This window comes from Pseudophryne corroboree, chromosome 5, assembly GCF_028390025.1.
Source record: "Pseudophryne corroboree isolate aPseCor3 chromosome 5, aPseCor3.hap2, whole genome shotgun sequence".
Lineage (NCBI taxonomy): Eukaryota > Metazoa > Chordata > Amphibia > Anura > Myobatrachidae > Pseudophryne > Pseudophryne corroboree.
Window position 1 is genome coordinate 54,792,633 of NC_086448.1, and position 15,253 is coordinate 54,807,885.

Here is a 15,253-nt window from a genome sequence, read left to right on the forward strand (position 1 = left end):
ATATTTACTAGAGATTATAAAAATGAAAAGTGTTGGTGTTGCCCATAGCAACCAAATGCTGTCTTATTTTCTAGGATGCAATAGAGAAATGATAGACAGAATCTGATTGATTGCTGTGAGCAACATCACATTTTTTTATTTTTAGAAGCTTTAGGGGTATATTTACTAAGCAGTGTTAAGAGCGGAGAAGTGAGCCAGTGGAGAAGTTGCCCATGGCAACCAATCAGCGCTGAAGTAACATCTATAATTTGCATACTATAAAATGATACAGAGCTGCTGATTGGTTGATGGGGAAATTTCTCCACTGGCTCACTTCTCCTCTCTTATCACTGCTTAGTATATGTACCCCTTAGTAGATTGACCCCATAGACTCAGTTACCCTTAGCATGCATTGTAATGGGTATCCCGGTCTTCAGAGTGGAGCCCCCCCCCCCGCCCCCCGTCCTTCTCTGATTGCAGCACCTTCCTTCGCAGTTACATCAGAACTAGGTCGTGGCTGAACTTCAGGGAATATAATTACCCTGTCCGGTCAGTAGCTGGAACAGTCAGCAGATGGCTATTATGGATTGCTGGAATTTCAGCTTTGTGCCATGGACATACTAAAACAGGGAATCTTGTTTGTAGCAGATAATTCAGGACATTGGGGCACAGGGCTAGTCCACCCTCATGTCTGGCTCTGCCCCCCACCCCCACATGTGCAGAAGCATCGCACAGCGGCAATGGTTTTGCACCCAGCGAATAGCTCCATACTAGCGCAGCTCCTGTGTGCTGGCATGCGGCTACCCACCACGTTCTGGGCCACCGCGCCCTGCCCTCACAACGGTCCAGACTCACCTGTGATGTCTGGACTGCGTTCTACCAGTGGTGTTCTAAAGCCGTTGGCACGCCCCCTCCCGCCCTGCGACCGCCTCTGCCTGATTTCACATCTTTCGCATCTCACTGGGTGCGCGCGCGATCGGGTCTGAATTAGGGCCCTTGTCCAGCTCTTTTCACTTTAATAGTCTTCACGTTAGGCCAGGGATGGATTTAGGGGTGAGGGCGCCCCCTAAGCACAACAGTAAAGGCCTCATTTTATTATTTTTGTTGATTGGTTATAAGCCCCCATTTGATGATAGCCTATTTCACTGAATAATAATAAAAAGCCTCTATGACTTTTTAAAAAATATATATTCATATTATTTACTAAGTGGGATGGCTCACGGGCAGTATGTGCATGTCCAACCCATTTACACACCATTCAAGATGGCATATGGGGCCTAATTCAGACCTGATCGCATGCTACGTTTTTTCGCTGCGCTGCGATCGGGCCTGAACTGCGCATGCGTATGCACCGTAGTGCGCAGGCACGTCGAACGGGTATAAAGCGGATTGTTGCTGTGCGATGGATTTAACGAAGAATCCATTCGCATGGGCGATCGCAAGGAGATTGACAGGAAGAGGGCGTTCGTGGGTGTTTAAATGACCGTTTTCTGGGAGTGTTTGGAAAAACGCAGGCGTGTCCAAGCGTCTGCTGGGCGGGTGTCTGACGTCAATTCCGGGACCGGACAGGCTGAAGTGATCGCAGCGGCTGAGTAAGACCTGGGCTGCGCAGAGACTGCACAAACTACCCGGCTGCACATGCGATAGCACACTTACACAACTAAAATACACTCCCCTATAGGCGGCCACTGGTCTGAATTGGGCCCCTGGTACAGCACAATGGAAATATTTTGCAGTTACTGGTACTTTTTGGGCTATTGTTACCAACACAAGCATCCAAGTGCACCCCCCCCCCCCCACCCCAAACAAGTGCCGCCCCTAGGCACATGCCTAATAGGAAATTTGCCACTGCACTAGGCTCTGCCCTATTTGTGAAGGGCAACATGCGTCCTGCTCCTTTAGTGACACCTTGCTAAAATAGCCCGCTGTTGCTTTGCCGCCGACGCGTGAATAGAGGCTGTGCGCACGTGCATGGCATCTATTCACATTAAAGGGAGAGCGTGGTGAAAGCCCAGCACCTACATAGGTGCTGGGTACGCCCGCATCGGTGATGCCAACGGTTGGGGCACGCCACCATTAATGACGTTGAGGGGGTTGCCCCAATAGTGACACCGACAGGGCGGTGCCAACCCCGGCCAGCCACGCCCCCTTTTTGAGCACGCGTGCATACTGCCCCGGCACCTCTGTACCTTGCCTGCAACGCATCCTACAGGGAACACTACAAGATACTGTATATTTTTTATTGTTAAGCCATATGTCATACGTTGTTATTTGATGGTCCTAGCGTGATTTTGGCAATATCGCTGCCAGATTTAAAGCAGTAATTAGTTTTAGAGTAAAAATAGGTTGTTTTGGCTTAAAACATACTATTTTGGCAAAATCACACTGGCACCAGGAAATATTACATACGGGCCTTAGTATTTATTTTTACATTGTTGTAACATGAATCTTGTCCTGATTTGCAGATCTTGAAAGGGGAGGGTCTTAGGGGGAAGTGGAAGGGACTTTGCCTTAAACTGATTGTCAGGGACCCCAGCAGTTATCCCTGGGTTTGCACTTTGACTATGGTCAGAGACAGTAATATTAATTACCTAGACTGTACCACACTAGCGTCAGGACTGCAATCACACAGATTCCTCTAAAGGGCCCTACAAACTTGGCGGTTTCAGCGATTTTGACGACCAACAATATTATCGTTGGCCGATTTTTCATCAACGATTTTTGCATGCACACTGGACGACATCGATGGCCGATTTGGACGATATGACAGTACATTACATCTATATCGTCCAAATGGCTTGCGTGTATAAATGATGTTCGACCAACGATGAACAATTGCAGTGACGCGCATCGTTCATCGTTGATGCATACACACTGAACGATATGAACGATTAAGTCTGACAGAAGTCTGAAGAAAAGACTCCCATACCTTTTATCACCTGTGCAACCCCTCCTTAGTGTGGTCATGGTCAAGTATCTGATGATTCATGTCTTGCTTTTCTCCAAGGAACAGGACCATGTTTTTGGAGATGGTTCAGGATTATTTACCCGTAGTTCAATATTACTGTATCTATCTCCTTGTCTTGAATCTTCAAGAGAAAGGTTGTCCAGATCTGTGAATATTTGAGGCCTTGCTCTCTTAGATACTTTAGTAGCAGTAGATATGGCTCAGTTGCCTGGGACCCAGAACCTAAGGAATCTACAATGATCTTCAAACGCTGCAGATAAGCCTCCATCAGTTCTATCTTAACCAGCCAGTCCCCTGGTTCCAATGCTCATGTAGTAGACAAATAGAGTACTTGAAAGATCTCCGGTGTTTAGTGGATCAACATTTTGAAGATGTATTCTTCTCAGAACTTGGGTACTCCTCCCATACCTTTAGTCTATGCAAAATCCTGGTCAAGTTTTAAATGTATTTGCAAAAACTCCTTGAAAGTGTGGTAGGCTTCATTTTGGAGAATGCTGGATTCTACCTATCTTTCCTCATGTTGGTAATTCTAAAATGATATGCAATGTCCTTCAGTGAACAACTCCTTCACCAATAGGTATTGAGGCAAAGCCTATATAGGCCAGAAGCTTACCACTGTGTCTCCTACTGATAGTAGGGCCATTCACAAAGTTTTGCCCGTGCAGTTATTTGGTCCATTCTTCTTTCCCTAAAAATAACTTCCCTGTGACAGGTTGGACTAACCTGTTGTGTAATGCCTTATGACTTTGTTGACCATCTTAGCTGTTAAAAAGTTGTCCTTTTTTGCGGCGAAAAACCCCCCACTTCTTCTTGCTGTGCTTTTCGCAATGGTCTGAGGTAATTTTTGCAGCTTGTGATCTCCTGCCACAGCCTGGGAATTGTTTTTGCTGCTACAGATAGTTCCATGCTGTGTGCTGGCAGTCTCAGTGACTACATGGAGTCTTCTGAAATAAGTCTATTCTCTAATCACATTGGAGTCAGTAGTTTCCACCTGGCTCTACAAAAGCCAGTAATGGCAATAGCTTACCCGAGACCAACCTGTATCTTGTTTGTGCTCCATCAAATCTTTAAGTAAAATGTCATCAACCTGACCTCATTGTCTATATTTCCATGGATGTTTTCTTGGACACTCTTGTGGTTGATAGATAGATATAGATATATGTGTTCCCTCCAGGATTCCTGGCCGGCCGAGGCGCCGGGGCTGAGGGGGCACTCTATGCAGACGAGCAAAATGGGGGCTCAGCTGGCCAGTTTATTCTAAAGTACCAACCAACCAGCTCCCAACTGTCATTTTTCAAACACAGCCTGTTGCATGACAGTTAGGCGCTGATTGGCTGGTACTTTATTTCTGTGCACTTTATCTCTTTCAGTTGCTTAGTACATAGGGGTCTATTCATGAAGCAGTGAAAAGTCAGGAGAAGTGAGCCAGTGGAAAACTTGCCGATGGCAACCAATCATCTTTGAAGTAATATTTATAATTTGCATACAATAAAATTATACAGAACAGCTGATTGGTTGCCATGGGCAACTTCTCCACTGGCTCTTTTCTACACTCTTTTCACTGCTTCATGAATAGACCCCAAAGTACCAGCCAACAAGCTCCTGTGTGTTACAGGCTTGTTTGCAAAATGACAGGAGCTGGTTGGTTTTTAGTTTTTCTCTCTCCACTTTATCACTCTCCAATGCTTAGTACATCTGCCCCAAGTTCACTGATAAAAAAGTCAGCCATTTCAGTATCTCCAGAAAGCGGATTATCCAGTGTTTCCCACGTGGCCTCTCCCCTGATCCGTATTGTTCTTCCCCTGGTGTCCCCACACCATCTGTATGTCTTATACTGAGCTGCTGCCCCATTCTGCATGTTTTATATTGTCAGCTCTCCCCCACCATCTCTGTTTTGTACAATGCTCTCAATACCCCCCCCCCACACACACACACACACACACACAAGTATGATAACTTATCTCCTGCATGCTATCGTCTAGTCCAGGGGTTCTCAAACTGGGTCCTCAGGACCACACACAGTGCATGTTTTGCAGGTACACCCACAGGTGTATTAATTACTCACAGACACATTTTAAAAGGTCCGCAGGTGCAGCTAATTATTTCACTTTTGATTCTGTGAGGAGACCTGCAAAACATGCACTGTGTGGGGTCCTGAGGACCGAGTTTGAGAACCTGTGGTCTAGTCCTTCCTATGCTTCGTGGCTCCCTCCAGTCCTTCCTGCTTCCACTCCATGGCTGCTCCCACTCCATGTTTCCCTCCAGTCCTTCCTGTCTCTGCTCCACGCCTCCCTCCAGTCCTTCCTGCATCTGCTCCACTGCTCCCTACAGTCCTTCCTGCCTCCACTCCAGGGCTCCCTCCCGTCCTTCCTGCCTTCACTTCATGGCTCCCTCCAGTCCTTCCTGCCTCAGCTCCATGGCTGCTTCCGCTCCATGTTTCCCTTCAGTCCTTACTGCCTCTGCTCCACGGCTTCCTCCAGTCCTTCCTGCATCTGCTCCACTGCTCCCTCCAGTCCTTCCTGCATCTGCTCCACTGCTCCCTCCCGTCCTTCCTGCCTCCGCTCTATGGCTGCTCCCACTCCATGTTTCCCTCCAGTCCTTCCTGCCTCTGCTCCACGGCTCCCTCCAGTCCTTCCTGCATCCGCTCCGCTGCTCCCTCCAGTCCTTCCTACCTCCGCGCCAGGGCTCCCTCCCGTCCTTCCTGCCTTCACTTCATGACTCCCTCCAGTCCTTCCTGCCTCCGCTCTATGGCTGCTTCCGCTCCATGTTTCCCTCCAGTCCTTCCTTCCTCTGCTCCACGGCTTCCTCCAGTCCTTTCTGCATCCGCTCCATGACTGTTTCCACTCCATGTTTCGCTCCATTCCTTCCTGCCTCTTCTCCATGGCTTGCTCCAGTCCTTCCTGCATCTGCTCCGCTGCTCCCTCCCGTCCTTCCTGCCTCTGCTCCAGGGCTCCCTCCAGTCCTTCCTGCCTCCTCTCCATGTCTTCTTCCGCTCCATGTTTCCCTCCAGTCCTTCCTGCCTCTGCTCCATGGCTCCCTCCCGTCCTTCCTGCCTCCACTTCATGGCTCCCTCCCATCCTTCCTGCCTCCGCTCCATGGCTCCCTCCCTTCCTTCTTGCCTCCGTTCCCTGGCCTCCCCCATCCTTCCTGCCTCCACTCCATGTTTCGCTCCCGTTCTTTCTTCCCTTTCGCTCCATGGCTCCCTCCCACCCTTCCTGCATCCACTTCATGGCTCCCTCCCATCCTTCCTGCCTCCGTTCCCTGCCCCCCCTGTCCTTCCTGCCTCCGCTCCATGTTTCACTCCCGTTCTTTCTTCCCTTTCGCTCCATGGCTCCCTCCCATCCTTCCTGCCTCCACTTCATGGCTCCCTCCCGTCCTTCCTTCCTGCCTCCACTCCACGGCTCCCTCCAGTCCTTCCTGCCTCCGCTTCATTGCTCCCTCCCATCCTTCCTGCCTCCGCTCCATAACTCCCTCCAGTCCTTCCTGCCTCCGCTCCACGGCTCCTTCCCCTCCTTTCTGCCTTCACTCCACGGCTCCCTCCCACCCTTCCTGCCTTCACCCAATGGCTCCCTCCCGTCCTTCCTGCCTCCGCTCCAGGGCTCCCTCCCATCCTCCCTGTCTCCGCTCCACGGCTCCCTCCTGTCCTTTCGCTCCACGGGTCCCTCTCATCTTCAACTGACACTCCTGCAACTTCACAGAAGAGGAGGCAAATATGATCTGCATGTTTCTATTATCCACTCCCCCCCCCCCCCCCCAGTCTCTGTTTTGGACTGTGACTCAATAACCCCTTCCCATGTACCTCACACAGGAAACATTTCAGAGAACAGGGCAAGATGGCAGGAAATGCTGCAGAAGCTAGTTGCAGGTATTGTTGCAGGCAAATGAATGGAGGGTCAAGAGGCATGCCTCCCAACATGACCCTCTCCAGGAGGGACAGAATTCTCTGCTCCTGGACTTCCCTCTTAATTTATGATTGCCATCACCTGTACTGAAACACCTTTCTTATCCATTGACCTGTTCAAAACAGGTGCCGGCAATCATAAATAAGGAGAAAAGTCCAGAAGCAGAGCACTTTGACCCTCCTGGAGAGGGTCATGTTGGGAAGTATGAAGAAGTGTGATATATATTAGTCACGTTTAGGGCCTGTGGCTGAAAATGTTGAAGGACCTATTATGAGAAGTGGGGGTGTGACCAGTAATGTGTGGGTGTGGCCAATACTATGTGGGCATTTACAATCTCTACGCTACCAGCCTCAATGTCTCCCTAAACCATACTTGCCTACTCTCCCGGAAGCTGTGGGAGGCTCACATTTTTTTGGGTAGCCCCCTGCACCACCGGAAAAGTAGGCAGGTCTCCTGCATCCTGCTCGCACCCTAGTGATGCGGACAGGATGAAGAGATATACTCCCGTATTCGTGAGTCCGTGGGGTGGGGAAGGGGTGAAAATGGCTCGAATCGCGTCATTTTAGCCCCGCCCCCTTCCCGCGGACTAGCAAATAGCTGCATTTTAAAGGTGTGGGGGCGGGGCTTAATTATGTCACAGCCCGTCTCTGTCCCCCCAAAGTCTCCTGCAGCGTCTCCTTTCCGGGCTTCTCCCGGAGAGGAGATATTTAAAGTAGGCAAGTATGCCCTAAACACACAAAAATAGAAAAATTGCAGCATTTTGTGAGGAAAATAGAAATACAAATTTTAATACTTATGATTTATAACTGAGCATGGGACCAGCTGGGCTGGTGGTCATCATTATACTGTTATGACGATGGGCCTATTTTTATGTGTAGGCCTGGAGCTGTAGTTCCTTCTGCCCCATTGGTAATTTGGCCTAGATCCCAATATTCCTCAGTAGTTTCCATGATAGTGCAGTTAATTGTATATTTAGCCTTTGAGCATTTGAGATTCAAGTGCATGATTTTGTATTAAACTGTAGTTCCCACATTTTGACCATTCCTCTAGTCTACCTAGATTCTCAATCATTTGTTTTACCCCTCTCGGTGTGTCTACTCTGTTGAATACCTTTGTGTCATCTGCAAAGAGGCATACTTTCCCATCAATACCATTTGCAGCATCACCAATAAATTATATTAAATAGCACCGGTCCATGGAGGTCATTCCGAGTTGTTCGCTCGCAAGGCGATTTTAGCAGAGTTGCTCACGCTAAGCCGCCGCCTACTGGGAGTGAATCTTAGCATCTTAAAATTGCGAACGAAGTAATCGCAATATTGCGATTACTCACCTCGTAGCAGTTTCTGAGTAGCTTCAGACTTACTCGGCATCTGCGATCAGTTCAGTGCTTGTCGTCCCTGGTTTGACGTCACAAACACACCCAGCGTTCGCCCAGACACTCCTCCGTTTCTCCGGCCACTCCTGCGTTTTTTCCGGAAACGGTAGCGTTTTTTCCCACACGCCCATAAAACGGCCTGTTTCCGCCCAGTAACACCCATTTCCTGTCAATCACATTACGATCGCCAGACCGATGAAAAAGCCGTGAGTAAAATTACTAAGTGCATAGCAAATTTACTTGGCGCAGTGCGGACATTGCGCATGCGCATTAAGCGGAAAATCGCTGCGATGCGAAGATTTTTACCGAGCGAACAACTTGGAATGAGGGCCCATGTACAGATCCCCGGGGTACTCAACCTATAAGTACATTCATCGGGGTCCTGTCCACAAATGTAAAAGTAATTAGGTTTTATTTTATTTATTTTCTGAAATCTGTGTAGGTCTGGTAGACATTACTTGCCTTATATTTCCACTTAGGGTCGTGCTCCAGAATATTAGTGATATCCATCTTCCTTGGAAACTCATTTTGTGTGGAAATATAGACTGGCGGAAGCAGGGAACGGCAATGAGCCACTCCTGCGGCGCAAAATAGAGAACTGTAATAAAAGATGTATCTTCTGCTTTCTCGTTATAGTGCATGTGACCCTTTTATAGGCATTTCACAGGTCAGGGAAAATAAGAATTTACTTACCGATAATTCTATTTCTCGGAGTCCGTAGTGGATGCTGGGGTTCCTGAAAGGACCATGGGGAATAGCGGCTCCGCAGGAGACAGGGCACAAAAAAGTAAAGCTTTACTAGGTCAGGTGGTGTGCACTGGCTCCTCCCCCTATGACCCTCCTCCAGACTCCAGTTAGGTACTGTGCCCGGACGAGCATACACAATAAGGGAGGCATTTTGAATCCCGGGTAAGACTCATACCAGCCACACCAATCACACCGTACAACTTGTGATCTAAACCCAGTTAACAGTATGACAACAGAAAGGGCCTCTTAAAGATGGCTCCTTAACAATAACCCGAATTAGTTAACAATAACTATGTACAAGTATTGCAGATAATCCGCACTTGGGATGGGCGCCCAGCATCCACTACGGACTCCGAGAAATAGAATTATCGGTAAGTAAATTCTTATTTTCTCTATCGTCCTAAGTGGATGCTGGGGTTCCTGAAAGGACCATGGGGATTATACCAAAGCTCCCAAACGGGCGGGAGAGTGCGGATGACTCTGCAGCACCGAATGAGAGAACTCCAGGTCCTCCTTTGCCAGGGTATCAAATTTGTAAAATTTTACAAACGTGTTCTCCCCCGACCACGTAGCTGCTCGGCAGAGTTGTAATGCCGAGACCCCTCGGGCAGCCGCCCAAGATGAGCCCACCTTCCTTGTGGAGTGGGCTTTTACAGTTTTAGGCTGTGGCAGGCCTGCCACAGAATGTGCAAGTTGAATTGTGTTACAAATCCAACGAGCAATCGACTGCTTAGAAGCAGGTGCGCCCAACTTGTTGGGTGCATACAATATAAACAGCGAGTCAGATTTTCTGACTCCAGCCGTCCTTGCAATGTATATTTTTAAGGCTCTGACAACGTCCAACAACTTGGAGTCCTCCAAGTCGCTAGTGGCCGCAGGCACCACAATAGGTTGGTTCAGATGAAATGCTGATACCACTTTAGGGAGAAAATGCGGACGAGTCCGCAGTTCTGCCCTATCCGAATGGAAGATTAGATAAGGACTTTTATAAGATAAAGCCGCCAATTCAGATACTCTCCTGGCAGAGGCCAGGGCTAGTAACATAGTCACTTTCAATGTGAGATATTTCAAATCCACCTTTTTCAATGGTTCAAACCAATGGGATTTGAGGAAATCTAAAACTACATTTAGATCCCACGGTGCCACCGGAGGCACCACAGGAGGCTGTATATGCAGTACTCCCTTGACAAAAGTCTGGACCTCAGGGACAGAGGCCAATTCTTTTTGGAAGAATATTGACAGGGCCGAAATTTGAACCTTAATGGATCCCAATTTGAGACCCATAGATAATCCTGATTGCAGGAAATGTAGGAAACGACCCAGTTGGAATTCCTCCGTCGGAACCCTCCGATCCTCGCACCACGCTACATATTTTCGCCAAATGCGGTGATAATGTTTCACGGTGACTTCCTTCCGTGCCTTAATCAAGGTAGGAATGACTTCTTCTGGAATGCCTTTCCCTTTTAGGATCTGGCGTTCAACCGCCATGCCGTCAAACGCAGCCGCGGTAAGTCTTGAAAAAGACAGGGACCCTGCTGTAGCAGGTCCCTTCTCAGAGGTAGAGGCCACGGTTCGTCCGTGAGCATCTCTTGAAGTTCCGGATACCAAGTCCTTCTCGGCCAATCCGGAACCACTAGTATTGTTCTTACTCTTCTTTGCCGTATGATCTTCAATACCTTTGGTATGAGCGGCAGAGGAGGAAACACATACACTGACTGGTACACCCAAGGAGTTACCAGTGCGTCCACAGCTATTGCCTGTGGATCTCTTGACCTGGCGCAATATTTGTCCAGTTTCTTGTTGAGGCGAGACGCCATCATGTCTACAATTGGTCTTTCCCAACGGTCTATTAACATGTTGAAGACTTCTGGATGTAGACCCCACTCTCCCGGATGAAGATCGTGTCTGCTGAGGAAGTCTGCTTCCCAGTTGTCCACGCCCGGGATGAACACTGCTGACAGTGCTATCACGTGATTCTCCGCCCAGCGAAGAATCTTGGCAGCTTCTGCCATTGCACTCCTGCTTCTTGTGCCGCCCTGCCTGTTTACATGGGCGACCGCCGTGATGTTGTCCGACTGAATCAACACCGGCTTTCCTTGCAGGAGAAGTTCCGCCTGGCTTAGAGCATTGTAGATTGCTCTTAGTTCCAGAATGTTTATGTGAAGAGACTTTTCCAGACTCGTCCATACTCCCTGGAAGTTTCTTCCTTGTGTGACTGCTCCCCAGCCTCTCAGGCTGGCGTCCGTGGTCACCAGGATCCAATCCTGAATGCCGAATCTGCGGCCTTCTAATAGGTGAGCCTTCTGCAACCACCACAGAAGTGACACCCTTGTCTTTGGTGACAGGGTTATTCGCAGGTGCATCTGCAGATGCGACCCTGACCATTTGTCCAACAGATCCCTTTGGAATATTCTTGCATGGAATCTGCCGAATGGAATTGCTTCGTAAGAAGCCACCATTTTTCCCAGGACTCTTGTGCATTGATGTACTGACACTTTTCCTGGTTTTAGGAGGTTCCTGACCAGATCGGATAACTCCTTGGCTTTTTCCTCTGGAAGGAAAACCTTTTTCTGAACCGTGTCCAGAATCATTCCTAGGAACAGCAGACGAGTTGTCGGGATTAAATGGGATTTTGGAATATTCAGAATCCACCCGTGTTGTCTTAGCACCTCTTGAGATAGTGCTAAAGCTGTCTCCAGCTGTTCTCTGGACCTTGCCCTTATTAGGAGATCGTCCAAGTATGGGATAACTAATACGCCTTTTCTTCGAAGAAGAATCATCATCTCGGCCATTACCTTGGTAAAGACCCGAGGCGCCGTGGACAATCCGAACGGCAGCGTCTGAAACTGATAGTGACAGTTTTTGAACAATGAACCTGAGGTACCCCTGGTGTGCGGGGTAAATCGGAACGTGTAGATACGCATCCTTGATGTCCAAGGATACCATAAAGTCCCCTTCTTCCAGGTTCGCTATCACTGCTCTGAGTGACTCCATCTTGAACTTGAACTTTTTTATGTAGAGGTTCAAGGACTTCAGATTTAGAATAGGCCTTACCGAGCCATCCGGCTTCGGTACCACAAATAGAGTGGAATAATACCCCTTTCCTTGTTGTAATAGGGGTACTTTGACTATCACCTGCTGAGCGTACAGCTTGTGAATGGCTTCCAACACCCTCTCCCTTTCGGAAGAGACGGTTGGTAAGGCAGACTTCAGGAAACGATGAGGAGGATCCGTCTCTAATTCCAACCTGTACCCCTGAGATATTATCTGCAGGATCCAGGGGTCTACCTGCGAGTGAGCCCACTGCGCGCTGTAATTTTTGAGACGGCCCCCCACTGTCCCCGAGTCCGCTTGAGAGGCCCCAGCGTCATGCTGAGGTTTTTGCAGGAGCCGGGGAGGGCTTCTGTTCCTGGGAAGGAGCTGCCTGTTGGTGTCTCTTCCCTCTTCCTCTGCCTCGTGGCAGGTACGACAAGCCCTTTGCTCTCTTATTTTTGTAGGAGCGAAAAGGCTGCGGTTGAAAGGTCGGTGCCTTTCTCTGTTGGGGAGTGACTTGAGGTAAAAAAGTGGATTTCCCGGCAGTAGCCGTGGCCACCAAGTCTGATAGACCAACTCCAAATAACTCCTCCCCTTTATACGGCAAAACCTCCATGTGACGTTTTGAATCCGCATCGCCTGTCCACTGTCGTGTCCATAAGGCTCTTCTGGCTGAAATGGACATAGCACTCACCCGAGATGCCAGTGTGCAAATATCCCTCTGTGCATCACGCATATAGATAAATGCATCCTTTATTTGTTCTAACGACAGTAAAACATTGTCCCTATCTAGGGTATCAATATTTTCAATCAGGGATTCTGACCAAACTACTCCAGCACTGCACATCCAGGCAGTTGCTATAGCTGGTCGTAGTATAACACCTGCATGTGTGTATATATTCTTTTGAATAACTTCCATCTTTCTATCTGATGGATCCTTAAGTGCGGCCGTCTCAGGAGAGGGTAACGCCACTTGTTTGGATAAGCGTGTGAGCGCCTTGTCCACCTTAGGGGGTGTTTCCCAGCGCGCCCTAACCTCTGGCGGGAAAGGGTATAATGCCAATAACTTTTTTGAAATTATCAACTTTTTATCAGGAGCAACCCACGCTTCATCACACACGTCATTTAATTCTTCTGATTCAGGAAAAACTGTTTGTAGTTTTTTCACACCATACATAATACCCTGTTTTACGGTATCTGTAGTATCAGCTAAATGTAACGTCTCCTTCATTGCCAAAATCATATAACGTGTGGCCCTACTGGAAAATACGTTTGAATTTCTACCGTCGTCACTGGAATCAGTGCCCGTGTCTGGGTCTGTGTCGACCGACTGAGGCAAAGGGCGTTTTACAGCCCCTGACGGTGTTTGAGGCGCCTGGACAGGCATTAATTGATTGTCCGGCCGCCTCATGTCCTCAACTGACTGTTTAAGGGAAGATAAACCATCACGTAATTCCACAAATAAAGGCATCCATTCTGGTGTCGACCCCCTGGGGGGTGACATCTGCATATTTGGCAATTGCTCCGCCTCCACACCAATATCGTCCTCATACATGTCGACACCACGTACCGACACACACCGCAAACTCACAGGGAATGCTCTAATGAAGACAGGACCCACTAGCCCTTTTGGGGAGACAGAGGGAGAGTCTGCCAGCACACACCACAAAGCGCTATATATACAAGGGATATCCTTATATTAAGTGCTCCCTTATAGCTGCTTTAATATATATATATATAGCCATTAATGTGCCCCCCCTCTCTGTTTTACCCTGTTTCTGTAGTGCAGTGCAGGGGAGAGACCTGGGAGCCGTTCTGACCAGCGGAGCTGTGACAGAAAATGGCGCCGTGTGCTGAGGAGATAGGCCCCGCCCCTTTTTCGGCGGGTTCTTCTCCCGCTATTTTTCCAGTCAGGCAGGGGTTAAATATCTCCATATAGCCCCTATGGGCTATATGTGAGGTATTTTTAGCCTTGTATAAGGTTTATATTTGCCTCTCAGAGCGCCCCCCCCCAGCGCTCTGCACCCTCAGTGACTGCCCAGTGAAGTGTGCTGAGAGGAAAATGGCGCACAGCTGCAGTGCTGTGCGCTACCTTATGAAGACTGAGGAGTCTTCAGCCGCCGGTTTCCGGACCTCTTCACGCTTCAGCATCTGCAAGGGGGTCGGCGGCGCGGCTCCGGGACCGGACTCCACGGCTGGGCCTGTGTTCGATCCCTCTGGAGCTAATGGTGTCCAGTAGCCAAGCAGCAAATCCACTCTGCATGCAGGTGAGTTTACTACTTTCCCCCTAAGTCCCACGTTGCAGTGATCCTGTTGCCAGCAGGACTCACTGTAAAGAAAAAAAAACCTAAACTAAACTTTCTCTAAGCAGCTCTTTAGGAGAGCCACCTAGATTGCACCCTTCTCGTTCGGGCACAAAATCTAACTGGAGTCTGGAGGAGGGTCATAGGGGGAGGAGCCAGTGCACACCACCTGACCTAGTAAAGCTTTACTTTTTTGTGCCCTGTCTCCTGCGGAGCCGCTATTCCCCATGGTCCTTTCAGGAACCCCAGCATCCACTTAGGACGATAGAGAAATGCAGGAAGGTTGTCATGGAAAGCAGAAGAGCCTGAGTTATGTTTTGTTTAGCTGACATCAGTTGCAATTATACTGCTTTTAGTTTTATAGCTTTGTTTTCTTGCTAACGTTGTCAGAGAAGTCATTAATTCTGTATTTTCCATGGGAAGTTATAGTCCTGAGTGTAGGCGTGCATTTATTTATTGTTTTGTAGTTATATGAAGCCGCCATATTGCAGCATATCTCTATATAAATATGGGGCTGATTCAGAGGCGGATGATAATGGCACTGCCGCAATTGTTCTAACTTATGCAAAAGCCGCTTGAGGCATCTTAAGTAAAAAGTCGCCCAGGCTTCTGTGGCCCGGTGCTGCATTGAATCAACTGCATGAACATCAGACATCTAGTAACCCTAAGCAGGATGTTCGGTGAAATCATTCGGCTGGAGCCAGCAAAGCTACGTCAAAGGACGCAGCATCTGGCTTCGGCATGCACAGAAAGCAGGGCCGTCACACCTGAGTTTTCTGTAACCCTCCCCCCCCCCCCCCCCAAATGCTAGCATGCACTTCAGTCATGCTGCTGATTTTGTGGAGCTGCGACCGACGTCGTTGGACCAGCTCACGCGCAGATCATTAAAATCGTAGATTTACTTAAGTAGAGTGACCATATTATTCCTTTTACCTGGGACGCTCAT

The 15,253-nt window shown here is 48.7% G+C and overlaps 1 protein-coding gene across 3 annotated transcripts in view; it reads left to right on the forward strand.

Moving 5' to 3' along the window:
- CYRIB (CYFIP related Rac1 interactor B) overlaps positions 1-15,253 on the forward strand; it is a 258,860-nt gene that overhangs the window by 62,809 nt on the left and 180,798 nt on the right. The gene's annotated exons all lie outside the window — the stretch shown is intronic.